Source organism: Oncorhynchus mykiss, chromosome 14, assembly GCF_013265735.2.
Source record: "Oncorhynchus mykiss isolate Arlee chromosome 14, USDA_OmykA_1.1, whole genome shotgun sequence".
In the NCBI taxonomy this organism is placed as follows: Eukaryota; Metazoa; Chordata; class Actinopteri; order Salmoniformes; family Salmonidae; genus Oncorhynchus; species Oncorhynchus mykiss.
In genome coordinates, this window is record NC_048578.1 from 31888906 (window position 1) to 31906037 (window position 17132).

General features: G+C 41.9%; 1 long non-coding RNA gene across 1 annotated transcript; it reads left to right on the forward strand.

The window, feature by feature from the left end:
* Positions 1-284: 284 nt before the first annotated feature.
* On the forward strand, positions 285-15963 carry LOC118938723. Its single transcript, XR_005035983.1, has 3 exons — positions 285-839; positions 5381-5806; positions 14204-15963. It is a non-coding gene; the product is annotated as an uncharacterized LOC118938723 (long non-coding RNA).
* The last annotated feature ends 1169 nt before the right edge of the window (positions 15964-17132 follow it).

The window sequence follows — 17132 nt, forward strand, 5'->3', positions numbered from 1 at the left end:
ATGTGGACTTTGTATCATATTTTATTTTTATGTGTGATGTCTGTCTTTTCCCCCTTTCCTACTATGGATATATATATATATTTTACCACTCGTACAGTAGGTGGCGGCATGCACCTCTTGACGCTTGTTTGCGGACCGCCATTATACATGAGAAAAAGAAGAGGATGACACAATCATTGGTTGATGTATGCAACGTCTGCGCAGTAGACGTCAGATCGAAGACAGTACATTATAAAGATAGGCAGAAACTGCTTCTCCAATAGAAATCCCCCATCACGCTTGTAGGCAATGTTATCTAGCTAAACTCATGCGCAGTAACATGTCATCTGGTTTCACTGTCAAACACGTTCTCATTGTTAGTCGTCTCGCGCCATACTACGCATGTGCAAACCGTAGTTCGATATAAAAGTTTTTGACAAAATTTCAATTTGTCATTTTCACGAGGTTGGGGTAATGCCATGTTCAACTACTTAAGACATTTGCTCGAATCTCGGTTTTGCCTTTAGATTTTGAGAAAATGAACAACTAAGGAATAATTTGTCACTTCTCTCATACCTCAAACCACGACCTTCGCAAGTGTTCCTGGCAGTCTCGTGATGTTGCGGCTTTGGGTTTAGAAACTGGATAATGTATCTAGCTTTTTCCCACAACGGTTTCAAAAGGCCAGTAATTTACAATACCTGGCTGAAAATTACAACATTCTTGTTATTATAACCAATTTGTATTTTAATTTATGTCTGTAATTTAGTAAGTGCAGCAGCTACCGCCTCAGTCTGGGACTAAGAGCGTCGTCAATGGACGACTGCAAATTCATTAGGATTATAAATTCTTCTGACAAGGTGAGTTGAAACATTTCTAGCCTAATGTTACTGTAGATATCTAGCCAGTAGATCCTGACCCTACCATTACGCTTGTTAGCACTGAGCTGCACTAGGGTCGGAATAAAAGCCAATTTATGCTTGATCCTAAAATGTGAAATATGGTCTAGGCTTTTTATGGAGTGTGTGACGCAATTGCGGGGCATACAGAGGCCAAATCAAGCTCCATACCACATTCCCTTGGACATCTCACATTTTGTATCTTCTTCAATGAGTTTTAACGGTTGTTGGCATTGAATAAATATTGCATTACCGCCACCAACTAGACTGGAGTATAACTCTTTGCTTGAAAAAAAAAGGTAGAAATCAACAAATACCCTACCATATAACCCAACACTAGTTAAAAACCCACCACCCTATTCTACTAAATCTAGTTGTACCTCAGGCCAACAGCCTGAAAGGATGGGACACCACCACTCAACACACCCTGTAACTATTCTGATGTCAAATCTCGTACACCCAAACACTTCTCTGCATATAATCTTACTAAAGCATATATCACTTGTTGGCCTGTCCATCTGTACTGGTACTGAGCTACTAGTCACAGCACTTCTCTCAGGATCCCTACCCCTTGACCCATCTTCCTAAATTTTTTCACTGCTTCCGCTTATGACAAGTTCTGCAGTACTCTAACCCTGGTACCCTCAACCTGCCTCACTCTCACCGGACATTTCTGATCCCCAACCGCATGGGCACCCCTATAGATAACACATACCGCTTCTTTCCCCAATGCTACACATTCATTTTGTCTCATGCCCTTCTGCACACTTCTCACACCTAGGAACCTCCCTCCTACACTCTGCTGCCACATGCCCATAAGCTTGACACATGTAACAACGTAATGTATTTGGTACAAAAGCTAGTAAGGGATAACTGATATACTATGTACAAAAGTATATGGACACTCCATCAAATTAGTGAATCCAGCTATTTCAGCCACACCCGTTGCTGACAGGTGTATAAAATTGAGCAAACAGCGGTAGACTTTCAACATGGCACTGTCATAAGATGCCAGCTTTCCAACAAGTCAGTTCGTCAAATTGCTGCCCGGCTAGATCTGCTCCGGTCAACTGTAAGTGCTGTTATTGTGAAGTGGAAACGTCTAGGAGTAACAACTGCTCAGCTGCAAAGTGGTAGGCCTCACAAGCTCACAGAATGGGACTGCCGAGTGCTGAAGTGCATAAAAATCATCTGTCATCAGTTGCAACACTCACTACCGAGTTCCAAACTGCCTCTGGAAGCAACATCAGCGCAATAACTATTAGTCGAGAGCTTCATGAAATGGGTTTACATGGCTGAGTAGCCACACATGCATAAGATCATGCGCAATGCCAAGCGTCGGCTGGAGTGGTGTAAAGCTCACCGACATTGGACTCTGGAGCAGTGGAAATGCGTTTTCTGGAGTGATGAATCTCGCTTCACCATCTGGCAGTCCATAGGACGAATCTGGGTTTGGCGGATGGCAGGAGATCGCTACCTTCCCCAATGCATAGTGCCAACTGTAACGTTTGGTGGAGGAAGAATAATGGTCTGGGGCTATTTTTCATGTTTCGGGCTGGGCCCCTTAGTTCCAGTGAAGGGAAATCTTAATGCTACAGCATACAATGAATGACATTCTAGATGATTCTGTGCTTCCAACTTTGTGGAAACAGGAAGGCCCTTTTATTTTTTTCAGCATGACAATGCTCCAGTGCACAAAGCAAGGTCGATAGAGAAATGATTTGTCGATCGGTGTGGATTGGCCTGCACAGAGCCCTGACCTTAACCTCATCAAACACCTGTGGGATGAATTGGAACGCTGACTGCGAGCCAGGCCTAATTGAACAACATCGGTGCCCAACCTCACTGATGCTCTTATGGTTGAAGAAAGCAAGTTCCTGCAGCAATGTTCCAACATCTAGTGGAAAGCCTTCCCAGAAGAGTGGAGGCTGATGTACCAGCAAGGGGGGGACCAACTCCATATTAATACCTATGATTTTGGAACGATCAGGTGTCCACATACACTCAATGATCAAAAGTATGTTCTAAAGTCACTTTTGTCGGGCAAAGACTCAACATCAAAACGCAAAAGAACAGACAACGACTCAGTTTCTCCACACACGCCACCCTGTCTGCGTCGCACCAAATAACGAGCATCACAAACACCGGATATGTTTATCTTCAGTTGGTCCACTTTCACATTTACCGCTACGCCAGTAATCATTCACCCTTTTCTTGAGAGCAAAAACAATTCACATCTCTTGTCCCCAGTAGTTTGATGCGGAGAACCTTCTCCCTCTCACCAACAAACACAAACAATTATCACAAGACCACTTCGGGTTACCTTCACCGATTCCACGGCACCTAATTCCGTTTTAACCCACCCTGAAAACATAAAAGGATCAGCCAAAAGGCAAGGTTCCACTTTTTCCAAAAATGTCACTCCTACCATCAGACTCATCCTAACCCTCGGTGCAAGCCTCTGGCTCTGATAACTTCACCACACCTACCACCTCCGATACTTCGCCCTCATTCACTTCCATTTCTCCTCCTGTCTTCGATCTGGTGTACAGCTCACTCTGCTTACACGTTCTACTATTATTCTTCAACAAACCATTTCCATTTGTAACCAATTCAAGCTCACCCTCTAACTCCCTCTTTTTCTTCAACCTCCTCTGCTCCCCCATTCCTCCTCCGTAATTCAAGTAAATGTCTCCTTATGATAATACTAAATTTCTCCTAACATGAATCTTTCCCTCTGAAGCTATGTCATTCCCTGCATGCTCCAGCCCTCCCACTTCAGCTGCGACACAAGTGCAAATGACCACAATTTGTAACAATGTGTAGGGCTTCCATATAGCTCTGCGGTTTCATGATTTGTTGACAGTAGGTGGGGGGCGGTATGTCTTGTGTAAACACAAAGTTACTTCCTTTACAATAGCCCTGCTGTGCTCCGCTAAGCGCAAGAAGTATGAAAGCCATGACGTCTGTGGGAGGCTGCATCGCAGTAAATGCTGTACGGCCACTTCCGCTGTCGGATTGACCATATAAGAATTTGTTCTTAACTGACTTTCCTGGTTAAATAAAATTGAGGTATGTTGTTTCTGACCCATATCTCTCGCCGGCTCTGCAGTGTCTTAATAGTTCCTTCTCTCATTTCCGGGGTTGGGACATACACTACCGTTCAAAAGTTTGGGATAACTTAGAAATGTCCTTGTTTTTTGTTTTAGAAAAGCACTTTTTGTTAATTAAAATAACATTGAATTGATCAGAAATACAGTGTAGACATTGTTAATGCTGTAAATTACTATTGTAGCTGGAAACGGCTGCTTTAAAAATAAAAAATAAAAATGGAATGGAATATCTACGTTTATCAGCATCCGTCACACCTGTGTTCCAATTGCATGTCACATCAACAGTGAAGATGCTGGCCTTCTAGGCAGAGTTAAAAGTCATATCTCTGTCCAGTGTCTGTTATTTTGCCCATCTTAATCTTTTATTTTTATTGGCCAGTCTGAGATATGGCTTATAGAAGGCCAGCATCCCGGAGTCGCCTCTTCACTGTTGACGTTGAGGCTGGTGTTTTGCATGTACTATTTAATGAAGCTGTCATTTGAGGACTTGTGAGGCATCTGTTTCTCAAACTACACACTCTAATGTATTTGTCCTCTTGCTCAGATGTGCACTCCCACTCTTTCTATTCTGGTTAGAGACAGTTTGTGCTGTTCTGTGAAGGGAGTAGTACACAGCGTTGTACGAGCATCAGTTTCTTGGCAATTTCTCGCATGGAATAGCCTTCATTTTCAGAACAGGAATAGACTGACGAGTTTCAGAAGAAAGTTATTTGTTTCTTGCCATTTTGAGCCTGTAATCGAACCCACAAATACTGATGCTCCAGATACTCAACTCATCTAAAGACGGCCAGTTTTATTGCTTTAATAATCAGGACAACAGTTTTCAGTTGTGCTAACATAATTGCAAAAGGGTTTTCTAATGATCAATTAGCCTTTTAAAACGATAAACTTGGATTAGCTAACACAACATGCCATTGGAACACAGGAGTGATGGTTGCTGATAAATGTAGACATTCCATTAACAATCATCCATTTCCAGCTACAATAGTAGCTGTGTGTGTCTTTACACGTCTTAGGAGTCATTGTCCATGTTCGAATACCCGTACATGCATTCTAAATAGTAGGCATTTTGGGAATGTGATTATTAGTATTTTTTTAATATATATATATATATAGTATGTGAAATTTCGAAAATGTAGTGTGATTTAAGTGCCAAGATATCAAACTCATTTTGGCTTTTCATCAGGTAGAATTCATTTCACACTATTGAGGAGACAATAGTCTTTCGAGATTCACATGTTTGACAACAGCTCATAATAGCTGATGGGTTGCGCTGTACAAAAATGAACGAATGTCTGGAATCAACATAATTGCGCATTAGATTATACGTTTTCAGTATACTGTTGTAATGAGCAGTGTCTCTACTGTGTGTGCGAATGTGTCCCTCAGGGCTGAACTCCCCAGTACCTGCTTTTATGAGGAGAGGCAGATTTGAACTAGTGAACAATGATCCGCTTCTCGCACCCAGTAACTTCAAGGAGGATGAGTGGACCCCTCGACTGGAGAGATGCTGGAGTTATGTAGTGAAAGCAGAGCAGAAAGAGATCACTGTCACAGTGAAAGAAGAAGGAAAAATAAGCTTTCGGAATGAAAGGGGAGGCTCTGACAAGATTGAAAGAATAGGAGGACGTTACAGTGAAAGAGGGGGAGGAAGAGATGACAGTCCCAGTGAAAGAAGAGGATGACGTTACAGTGAAAGAGGGGGAGGAAGAGATGACAGTCCCAGTGAAAGAAGAGGATGACGTTACAGTGAAAGAGGGGGAGGAAGAGATGACCCAGTGAAAGAGGAGATTGGAGATCTGATTAACACCAGGAGTAAGTATACCGTCTTAAAAACAGGAACTGCTGTTGAACGATGTTTGGTTTTAAAGGGGTTCTACTGAAGTTCTACACCTATATGTTGTTCTATACTGTAGGGATTGTTAAAGCTACAAAGATTAGATTGCTTCCAACATTAATGGAGCAAATACTCTCATTATATTTGTCTATCTCTTTCTGTAGTGCTTTTCTGTAGTGGTACGGCCAGAGAATTGCCCTAAAGGCGGTTATGCCCACTTCTGACACAAGGGTATAAAACCTGTGAGTAAAGAATTTACAGGAGACTACGTGACCCAAGCTGCAGCCAAGGTCTAAAAAGTCAACAAACCCAGAACGCAACACAAGTTTGAAGACAAAGCAATCTTTTTCTACCCAAGCTACGGATGAGTAGCTGTGTCTAAGCGGGTGAATTCAAGCCGGACCCCCTTAGCATCCAATCCCAGCGACTCGTGGTATCTAAACGGTTTCATTCCTATTCTGTGAGCTCTGATCTTCAGAGCTGTCTGACCTCAGAAGACCCCTTCCAGAGCAAGGGTAAGGGAACAGACTCCTAAGCCAAAAGGACACTGACATCGTGAGGACGACCGGAAAGGTGCGCCGGAGAAGTGTGTCATCGAGCAGCCTGAACGGTCCACGCAGAGAATCCTCTGAGGTCTTCCCCACGTAATTACATCACTATATTCTGACCCATAAGAGCGGCAGTTTGGAGCAAGGCTAGGGTTAGAATAGCATAGCTGACAAATTCACCCAAATGTATATATCTCTGGTGTACTTTCTTTTTTCTCTCTCTCTTTGAAATCCCCATTTTGGGTAACACGCGCCATAGTGTGTTGGCCCGTTATACTAAGTTTTAATCAATAGCCTATAATGTGTTTTGTCTATGTGTATCTTTTATCATCATTTTAGCTTTCTAGTAAATAAATATTCAACTAAGATTGGTGTGGTACGAACTCATTGGTGAGACCCGGGTCCATGCAGATTCATGGACTATATATGACGTTCAGAACGAGATTCAGTTAATCACGCAATTAGAAACTTTTAATCATTCGATGAACAACAGTCGTCACATTAACTAATACAACGTCACTACACTACCCTGATACCACTAGACTGGTAGGACCTACCCTGATACCACTAGACTGGTAGGACCTACCCTGATACCACTAGACTGGTAGGACCCACCCTGATACCACTAGACCGGTAGGACCTACCCTGATACCACTAGACTGGTAGGACCTACCCTGATACCACTAGACCGGTAGGACCTACCCTGATACCACTAGACTGGTAGGACCTACCCTGATACCACTAGACCGGTAGGACCTACCCTGATACCACTAGACTGGTAGACTGGTAGGACCTACCCAAAGAGAAAAGTTTTAAAAATAATGGGAAAAGTCTCTAAATAAAACATAATAAAAAGTACATTTGAATGACACTAAGTGGCAGTGTTTTTACAACTAATGTCGGTTTGCCTGAGGCTGATGCCGTACAGGGGTTTGTACACATGCATAAACACACACTCATTCAAATAAACACATACAAGAACACACACATACATGTAATAGTGGCAGACATGCACACAAACATATACAGTTGGCATTGCTGTTATGATTTTGTTTGGGCAAAACTAATCATGGCGGTGTTCGCCTTAGCAATCTCACTAGGATAAAGACCTCCTCCATTCCTGCCATTATTGAAACAGATCATGATACCTCTCATCTCAAAATAGGGATACTTAATGTTAGATTCCTTACTTCAAAGGCAATTATAGTCCATTAACTAATCACTGATCATAATATTGATGTGATTGGCCTGACTGAAACATGGTTTAAGCCGGATGAATTTACTGTGTTAAATGAGGCCTCACCTCCTGGCTACGCTATTGACCATATCCCCCGTGCATCCCGCAAAGGCGGAGGTGTTGCTAACATTTACGATTGCAAATTTCAATTTACAAAAAAAAAAATATGGCGTTTTTGTATTTTGAGCTTCAAGTCATGAAATCTATGCAGCCTACTCAATCACTTTTTATAGCTACTGTTTACAGGCCTCCTGAGTTCCCTGAATTCCTATCGGACCTTGTAGTCATAGCAGATAATATTTTAATCTTTGGTGACTAATATTCACATGGAAAAGTCCACAGACCCACTCCAAAAGGCTTTCGGAGCCATCATCGACTCAGTGGGTTTTGTCCAACATGTCTCTGGACCTACTCACTGTCACAGTCATACTCAGGACCTAGTTTTGTCCCATGGAATAAATGTTTTTCCTCATAATCCTGGACTATTGGACCACCATTTTATTACGTTTGAAATTGCAAAAATATTCTGCTCAGACCCCAACCAAGGAACATCAAAAGTCGTGCTATAAATTCACAGACAACACAAAGATCCTTGATGTCCTTCCAGATTCCCTCTGTCTACCCAAGGACGCCAGAGTACAAAAATCAGTTAACCACCTAACTGAGGAACTCAATTTAACCTTGCGCAATACCCTAGATGCAGTTGCACCCCTACAAACTAAAAACATTTCTCAGAAGAAACTAGCTCCCTGGTATACAGAAAATACCCGAGCTCTGTAGCAAGCTTCCAGAAAATTGGAATGGAAATGGCGCCACACCAAACTGGAAATCTTCCGACTAGCTTGGAAAGACAGTACCGTGCAGTATCGAAGAGCCCTTACTGCTGCTCGATCATCCTATTTTTCCAACTTAATTGAGGAAAATAAGAACAATCCGAAATTCCTTTTTGATACTGTCGCAAAGCTAACTAAAAAGCAGCATTCCCCAAGAGAGGATGGCTTTCACTTCAGCAGTAATAAATTCATGAACTTCTTTGAGGAAAAGATCATGATTATTAGAAATCAAATTACAGACTCTTTAAATCTGCGTATTCCTTCAAAGCTCAGTTGTCCTGAGTCTGCACAACTCTGCCAGGACCTAGGAACAAGAGAGACACTCAAGTGTTTTAGTACTATATCTCTTGACACAATGATGAAAATAATCATGGCCTCTAAACCTTCAAGCTGCATACTGGACCCTATTCCAACTAAACTACTGAAAGAGCTGCTTCCTGTGCTTGGCCCTCATATATTGAACATAATAAACGGTTCTCTATCCACCGGATGTGTACCAAACTCACTAAAAGTGGCAGTAATAAAGCCTCTCTTGAAAAAGCCAAACCTTGACCCAGAAAATATAAAAACTATCGGCTTATATCGAATCTTCCATTCCTCTCCCCAAAAATGTTGCGCAGCAACTCACTGCCTTCCTGAAGACAAACAATGTATACGAAATGCTTCAGTCTGGTTTTGGACCCCATCATAGCACTGAGACTGCACTTGTGAAGGTGGTAAATTACCTTTTAATGGCATCAGACCGAGGCTCTGCATCTGTCCTCGTGCTCCTAGACCTTAGTGCTGCTTTTGATACCATCGATCACCACATTCTTTTGGAGAGATTGGAAACTCAAATTGGTCTACACGGACAAGTTCTGTCCTGGTTTAGATCTTATCTGTCGGAAAGATATCAGTTTGTCTCTGTGAATAGTTTGTCCTCTGACAAATCAACTGTAAATTTCGGTGTTCCTCAAGGTTCCGTTTTAGGCCCACTATTGTTTTCACTATATATTTTACCTCTTGGGGATGTCATTCGAAAACATAATGTTAACTTTCACTGCTATGCGGATGACACACAGCTGTACATTTCAATGAAACATGGTGAAGCCCCAAAATTGCCCTCGCTAGAAGCATGTGTTTCAGACACAAGGAAGTGGAGGGCTGCAAACTTTCTACTTTTAAACTTGGACAAAACAGAGATGCTTGTTCTAGGTCCCAAGAAACAGAGATCTTCTGTTGAATCTGACAATCTTAATGGTTGTACAGTCGTCTCAAATAAAACTGAAGGACCTCGGCGTTACTCTGGACCCTGATCTCTCTTTTGAAGAACATATCAAGACTGTTTCAAGGACAGCTTTTTTCCATCTACGTAACATTGCAAAAATCAGAAACTTTCTGTCCAAAAATGATGCAGAAAAATTAATCCATGCTTTTGTCACTTCTAGGTTAGACTACTGCAATTCTATAATTTCCGGCTACCGGATAAAGCACTAAATAAACTTCAGTTAGTGCTAAATACAGCTGCTAGAATCCTGACTAGAACCAAAAAATTTGATCATATTACTCCAGTGCTAGCCTCCCTACACTGGCTTTCTGTCAAGGCAAGGGCTGATTTCAAGGTTTTACTGCTAACCTATAAAGTATTACATGGGCTTGCTCCTACCTATTTCTCTGATTTGTTCCTGCCGTACATACCTACATGTACGCTACGGTCACAAGACGCAGGCCTCCTAATTGTCCCTAGAATTTCCAAGCAAACAGCTGGAGGCAGGGCTTTCTCCTATAGAGCTCCATTTTTATGGAATGGTCTGCCTACCCATGTGAGAGACGCAAACTCGGTCTCAACCTTTAAGTCTTTACTGAAGACTCATATCTTCAGTGGGTCATATGATTGAGTGTAGTCTGGCCCAGGAGTGTGAAGGTGTACGGAAAGGCTCTGGAGCAACGAACTGCCCTTGCTGTCTCTGCCTGGCCGGTTCCCCTCTTTCCACTGGGATTCTCTGCCTCAAACCTTATTACAGGGGCTGAGTCACTGGCTTACTAGGGCTCTTTCATACCGTCCCTAGGAGGGGTGCGTCACTTGAGTGGGTTGAGTCACTGATGTGATCTTACTGTCTGGGTTGGCGCCCCCCCTTGGGTTGTGCCGTGGCGGAGATCTTTGTGGGCTATACTCGGCCTTGTCTCAGGATGGTAAGTTGGTGGTTGAAGATATCCCTCTAGTGGTGTGGGGGCTGTGCTTTGGCAAAGTGGGTTGGGTTATATCCTACCTGTTTGGCCCTGTCCTGGGGTATCATCGGATGGGGCCACAGTGTCTCCTGACCCCTCCTGTCTCAGCCTCCAGTATTTATGCTGCAGTAGTTTGTGTCGGGGGGCTAGAGTCAGTTTGTTATATCTGGAGTACTTCTCCTGTCTTATCCGGTGTCCTGTGTGAATTTAAGTATTCTCTCTCTAATTCTCTCTTTCTCTCTTTCTTTCTCTCTCTCTGAGTACCTGAACCCTAGGACCATGCCTCAGGACTACCTGGCATGATGACTCCTTGCTGTCCCCAGTCCACCTGGCCGTGCTGCTGCTCCAGTTTCAACTGTTCTGCCTGTGATTATTATTGTTTGACTTGTAATTTATGAACATTTGAACATCTTGGCCATGTTCTGTTATAATTTCCACCCGGCACAGCCAGAAGAGGACTGGCCACCCCACATAGCCTGGTTCCTCTCTAGGTTTCTTCCTAGGTTTTGGCCTTTATAGGGAGTTTTTCCTTGCCACCGTGCTTCTACACCTGCATTGCTTGCTGTTTGGGGTTTTAGGCTCGGTTTCTGTACAGCACTTTGAGATATCAGCTGATGTACTAAGGGCTATATAAATACATTTGATTTGATGATTTTAGTTGTCCTTGATGTCCTTTGTTTGAAATGTATTATTATTTATATTTTTGCATTGTTTGCTTTTTTTCTTCTGTCTTTCCTTTTTCCTCTTTAGTTCATTCTCTTGGTTGTTGGTGCATTGGGGGTTTCTTGGGGGTGGGGAATGGAATGAATTGTATTTATATTTTCTTCCTTGGGGGGCTGTGTCGAGGGGTCTCGAATGGTTGAGGGACAGCTATTGGGGAACTGTGGGGGGATCTTGGCGGGTTCGGATTCACGTTTTTTGGCCTGGTGGTAGATCGGTCAACATGCCCTTGAGCAGGGCATTGACCCTGGATGCTTCTGTGTGTCGCTCTGAATGGGAATCTGTTGGATGATTGGTATGATGTAGTTATTGAGCGGCTTCACTGCAAGTGTATTGTATGTTTCGAATATTCAATAAAAATTAAATTAAAAAAACAATGCATCTGCCACGCTGATCCTCAACACTGGGGCCCCTCAGAGCTGCGTGCTTAGTCCCCTCCTGTACTCCCTGTTCACCCACGACTGCGTGGCCAAGCACGACTCCAACACCATCATTTAAGTTTGCTGAAGACAACAGTGGTAGATAGGCCTGATCACCGACAACGATGAGGAGGTCCGAGACCTGGGAGTGTGGTGCCAGGACATCTCCCTCAATGTGAGCAAGACAAAGGATCTTATTGTGGACTATAGGAAAAGGAGGGCTGAACAAACCCCCATTAACATTGACGAGGCTGAAGTGGAGCAGTTCGAGAGTTTCCCGTTCCTTCGTGTCCACATCACTAATGAACTATCATGGTCCAAACACACCAAGACAGTTGTGAAGAGGGCACGACAACACCCCCCCCCCCCCCCCCCCAGGAGACTGAAAAGATTTGGCATGGGTCCCCAGATCCTCAAAACGTTCTACAGCTGCACCATTGAGAGCATTCTGACCAGTTGCATCACTGCCTAGTATGGCAACTGCTCGTAAGGCACCTCCAGTGGGTAGTGTGTTCGGCCCAGTACATCACTGGGGCCAAGCTTCCTGACATCCAGGACCTATATACTAGGTGGTGTCAGAGGAAGGCCCCAAAAATTGTCAAAAACTCCAGTCATGGACTGTTCTCTGCCACCGCACGGCAAGTGATACCGGAGCACCAAGTCTAGGACCAAAAGGCTCCTCAACAGCTTCTACCCCCAAGCCATAAAGCTGCTGAACAATTAATCAAATGGACACCCGGACTGTTTACATTGACTCCGTACTGGTACCCCCTGTATATAGCCTTGTTATTGTTATGTCATTTCTTGTTCAACTTTTTTTTTAAACTTTTGTTTATTTGGTAAATATTTTCTTAACCAATAATGCAGTTCAATAAATAGAGTTAAGGGATTGTAAGTAAGCATTTCACGGTAATAATTGTTGTGTTCGGCACGTGACAAATAAAATTAGATTTGAATTTGACCGAGCTTGAATAATGGGCAAATGTTGCACAATCCAGGTGTGGAAAGCTCTTAGAGATTTACCCAGAAAGACTCCGAGCATTAATTGCTGCCAAAGGTGCTTCTACTAATTTAAATTAGATATTATTTCTGTATTTCATTTTCAACAAATGTGCAACAATTTCACAACCTGTTTTCCCTTTGAATTCAGGCTGTAACACAACACTGGAAAAAAAGGGTGTGAATACTTTCTGAAAGCACTGTAGATTGTTCTGAAAGCACTGTAGATTGTTCTGAAAGCACTGTGTGTGTGTGTGTGTGTGTGTCAGAGTGGCTGGAAAGATAAAGACACACAAGCGGAAGAAACCTGAGAGACAGACCAAGAATCACTTACACAGAGGATGAGATCCCCAAAGATGACCACTACCTCTGAGTCATCTCTCTTTCTCTCTCTCCCACTCTGGTGTTTTACATTTTAACATGTTCTGTTTATCTTTCTCTCTCCCAGACTGTGAGGACTGCAAGTATTTCTTCACGGAGCAGTACAGGTGCATCAAAGCTGGGACTGGGAGGCTGAAAAACAGCTTCTATCTCAAGGCCATCAGACTGTTAAATAGCCATCACTAGCACATAGAGGCTGCTGCATATATACATAGACTTGAAATCACTGGACACTTTAATAAATGGAACACTAGTAACTTTAATAATATTAACAAATATTGTATTACTCATCTCATATGTATATACTTTATTATATTCTACTGTATCTTAGTCTATGCTGCACTGACATTGCTCGTCCAAATATTTATAGATTCTTAATTCATAATTCCTTTACTTAGATTTGTGTGTATTGGGTATATGTTATGGAATTGATAGCTATTACTTGTTAGATACTACTGCACTGTCAGATCTAGAAACACAAGCATTTCGCTACACCTGCAATAACATCTGCTTAACACGTGTATGTGATCAATACAATTTGATTTGATTTGGAATTCCTTCAACCTCACGGTAATGTAAATCATGTTACATTAGCACTGTAATGTAACATTGTGTCTGAATACTTTCCGAAGGCACTTTATATCAGTCAATATTGATATACATTAAACAGCAGAAACAATTCATATTATGCATCATTTTGGAAAATGCCACCGAACGGCATCGGAGTTAAGAGGTCATTGCTACGTGCAATAAGTTATCACACGCAGCTTTTTAAGTCAGAAAATGCGCATATTGTCTTGAATGTGATTTTTTTTTTTTTATATTTGCATGAAAATCTGATGACAATTTAATGGAAGCCTAGCTAATGACAAATTTATCATTGCGTTTAAACTTTTTTTCTGTTGTGTATTATCATATCCTGAGATGTTCCTGTGCAGGTCACATAGTCAGGATAATATCTATATTGTAAATGTATTTGTTGTGATTTCCCTTCTCTTAATTTCTCTCTCTCTTTCTCACACACACACAGGTGTGAACGTTGAGTCTTTCCAGATCTTCTCGTGCGCTGGCCGTCCGTTTTCCTTCACCTCTCAGATCTTCCTCCTCAAGCACATAAAGAGATGTCACCATGATGAGTATGTCAGACTGTTGAGGAGTGGAGAGATCAGATCAGAGAATCTCATGTCCTCCAGCAGCTCACAACACCATGGAACCACCACAGCTTTATTCAACCCAGCTCCCACCAGGAGCCAAAGCCACACCACACCACTGTTCTCAGTGTGGGGAGAGCTTCATTAAAGATAATCTCAGAACACACCAACGCATTCACACAGGAGAGAAGCCGTTCCACTGCTCCCAGTGTGGGAAGTTTCAGGGAGTCAGGAAATTTAAAGATACATGAGCGCATTCACACAGGACAGAAGCAATTCCACTGTTCCCAGTGTGGGAAGAGCTTCAGGAAGTCAGGAAATTTCAAGATATGTGGGAAGAAGTGTGGGAAGAGCTTTGGTTTCATAGACGTTCTAACAGCACACCCAGCGCACTCACACAGGAGAGAAACCGTTCCACTGCTCCCAGTGTGGGAAGAGTTTCAATACAGGGACTGATTACAATAGACAAGTTCACTCACACAGGAGAGAAGCCGTTCCACTGCTCCCAGTGTGGGAAGCATTTCAGGAAGTCAGGAAAGTTAAAAATAAACTAGCGCATTCACACAGGAGAGAAGCCATTCCACTGCTCCCAGTGTCGGAAGACTTTCATTCTAAATCTAAAGACGCACCAGTGTTCTTAAAAAGTAAAGAAGATTACACTTGTAATTAGGATGGTAATGTGACAATGAGATTCAGTAACTTTATATTCTATCAAGAAACATGACTGAAGTATTTTGTACGTAGATACCAGGTTTGGGATTAGTTCAGGAGGTACAATTTAAATTCCATTTCTCTTCCAATGTTTTTCAATTAGTAAAATTTGGACTTGACATGGAATTGACCCCAACTCTGATAGATAATGTTGAATTATTCTGATATGATATTCAGGAAACTCACATTTAAATATAGTAAATTACGCATGTGTATTTTAAATGTAAATATTTAACTAATCTTTATGAACTGAAATGTATACCCCCTCAAATCATAAACATGGCAAGATTTAAATCTGTTTTTGATATCATAATAAAATACACATCTCCTATCCTTCGTTGCTCGTCTTGTCAGATATGAGCAACTCACACCCAGAGAAGGATTCTCTCATCTTCATCATTCTATGTATTCACTGTTGATGGTCTGACTCCGAGTAGGGAGTTGTTCTGAGGCCAGTTTATTTTCTCTCCAGGGGCCTCATTTATAACCTTTGTGTAAATTTAACACTAAATAGCTGCATGTGCCATTTCTAAAAATACTATGCACGCACAAAAATATATTTTTAAACTTGATGCACCTCAGAAATGCGCATGTTTCCCGTTATAAACCAGGCCTGCCGTAAAACTGTGTGTGGGGAAAGGGCATTAAGACTCCGCCTGAAAAACGCCCATCAGGCACCTTTTATGGTGACAATAAAGCCCTTATTTGCTGTGTACTTTGGAAGTATTAGAATTAGGCCAAGACCATATGTAAACGAAATAGCAATGTACTATCAACTTGATGAAATGTCTTTGGAGGTGTTGGCAGAATGTTTTCCTTTACAGTGACATTTGCTGTATCTGACCATTTCTGAAAGACGAAAACAATTACAAATTATTGTGGACATATAAACAGATCGTTTGAATATAATAATGTTTGCATTCATTTTTTCCCAAACCTAAATATACTGCACTGCCGGCAAATTCTGAAACATTGTCTACTCTGGAAAAAAATGGAAACTACAGTACACACAAAAGACCACCAGTCTGTTCACCTGTTAAATTCTACTGTAAGTTATAAACTGGGCTCTCTGTCGGATGTAGGGCATTTATTGAAATTATAATAGCCTATCTAATAGGCCCAATTAAATGAGAGATGTGCGTGGTCATTTGTTGTACGGCTACTTTGGGAATATCAACTCATCATGGCCAGAAAAAGTGAGGAATTTATTCTGCAATGATTATGGTATATGTATTATGTACACTAGCGTTCAAAAGTTTGGGGTCACTTAGAAATGTACTTGTTTTTGATAGAAAAACAATTTAGCAATTGTCTATTTAAATAACATCAAATTGATCAGAAATACAGTGTAGATAATGTTGTGAATTACTATTGTAGCTGGAAACGGCGGATTTGTAATGGGATATCTACATAGGCGTACAGAGGCCCATTATCAGCAACCATCACTCCTGTGTTACAATGGCACGTTGTGTTAGCTAATCCAAGTTTATTATTTTAAAAGGCTAATTCATCATTAGAAAACCCTTTTTCAATTATGTTAGCACAGCTGAAAACTGTTGTCCTGATTAAAGAAGCAATAAAACTGGCCTTCTTTAGACTAGTTGAGTATCTGGAGCATCAGCATTTGTGGGTTCGACTACAGACTCAAAATGGCCAGAAACAAAGACCTTTCTTCTGAAACTCATCAGTCTATTCTTGTTCTGAGAAACTGAAGATCTCATACAACGCTGTGTACTACTCCCTTCACAGAAAAGCGCAAACTGTCTCTAACCAGAATAGAAAGAGGAGTGGGAGGCCCCGGTGCACAACTGAGCAAGAGGACAAGCACATTAGAGTGTCTAGTTTGAGAAACTGTCCCCAGCACAAGATGCACCTGTGTAATGATCATGCTGTTTAATCAGCTTCTTGATATGCCACACCTGTCAGGTGGATGCACTATCTTGGCAAAGGAGAAATGCTCACTAACAGGGATGTAAACAAATTTGTGCACAAAATCTGAGAGAATTAAGCGTATGCATTTCTGCGTATGGAATATTTCTAGGATCTTTTACTTCAGCTTATGAAACATGAGACCAACACTTTAAATGTTGCGTTTAT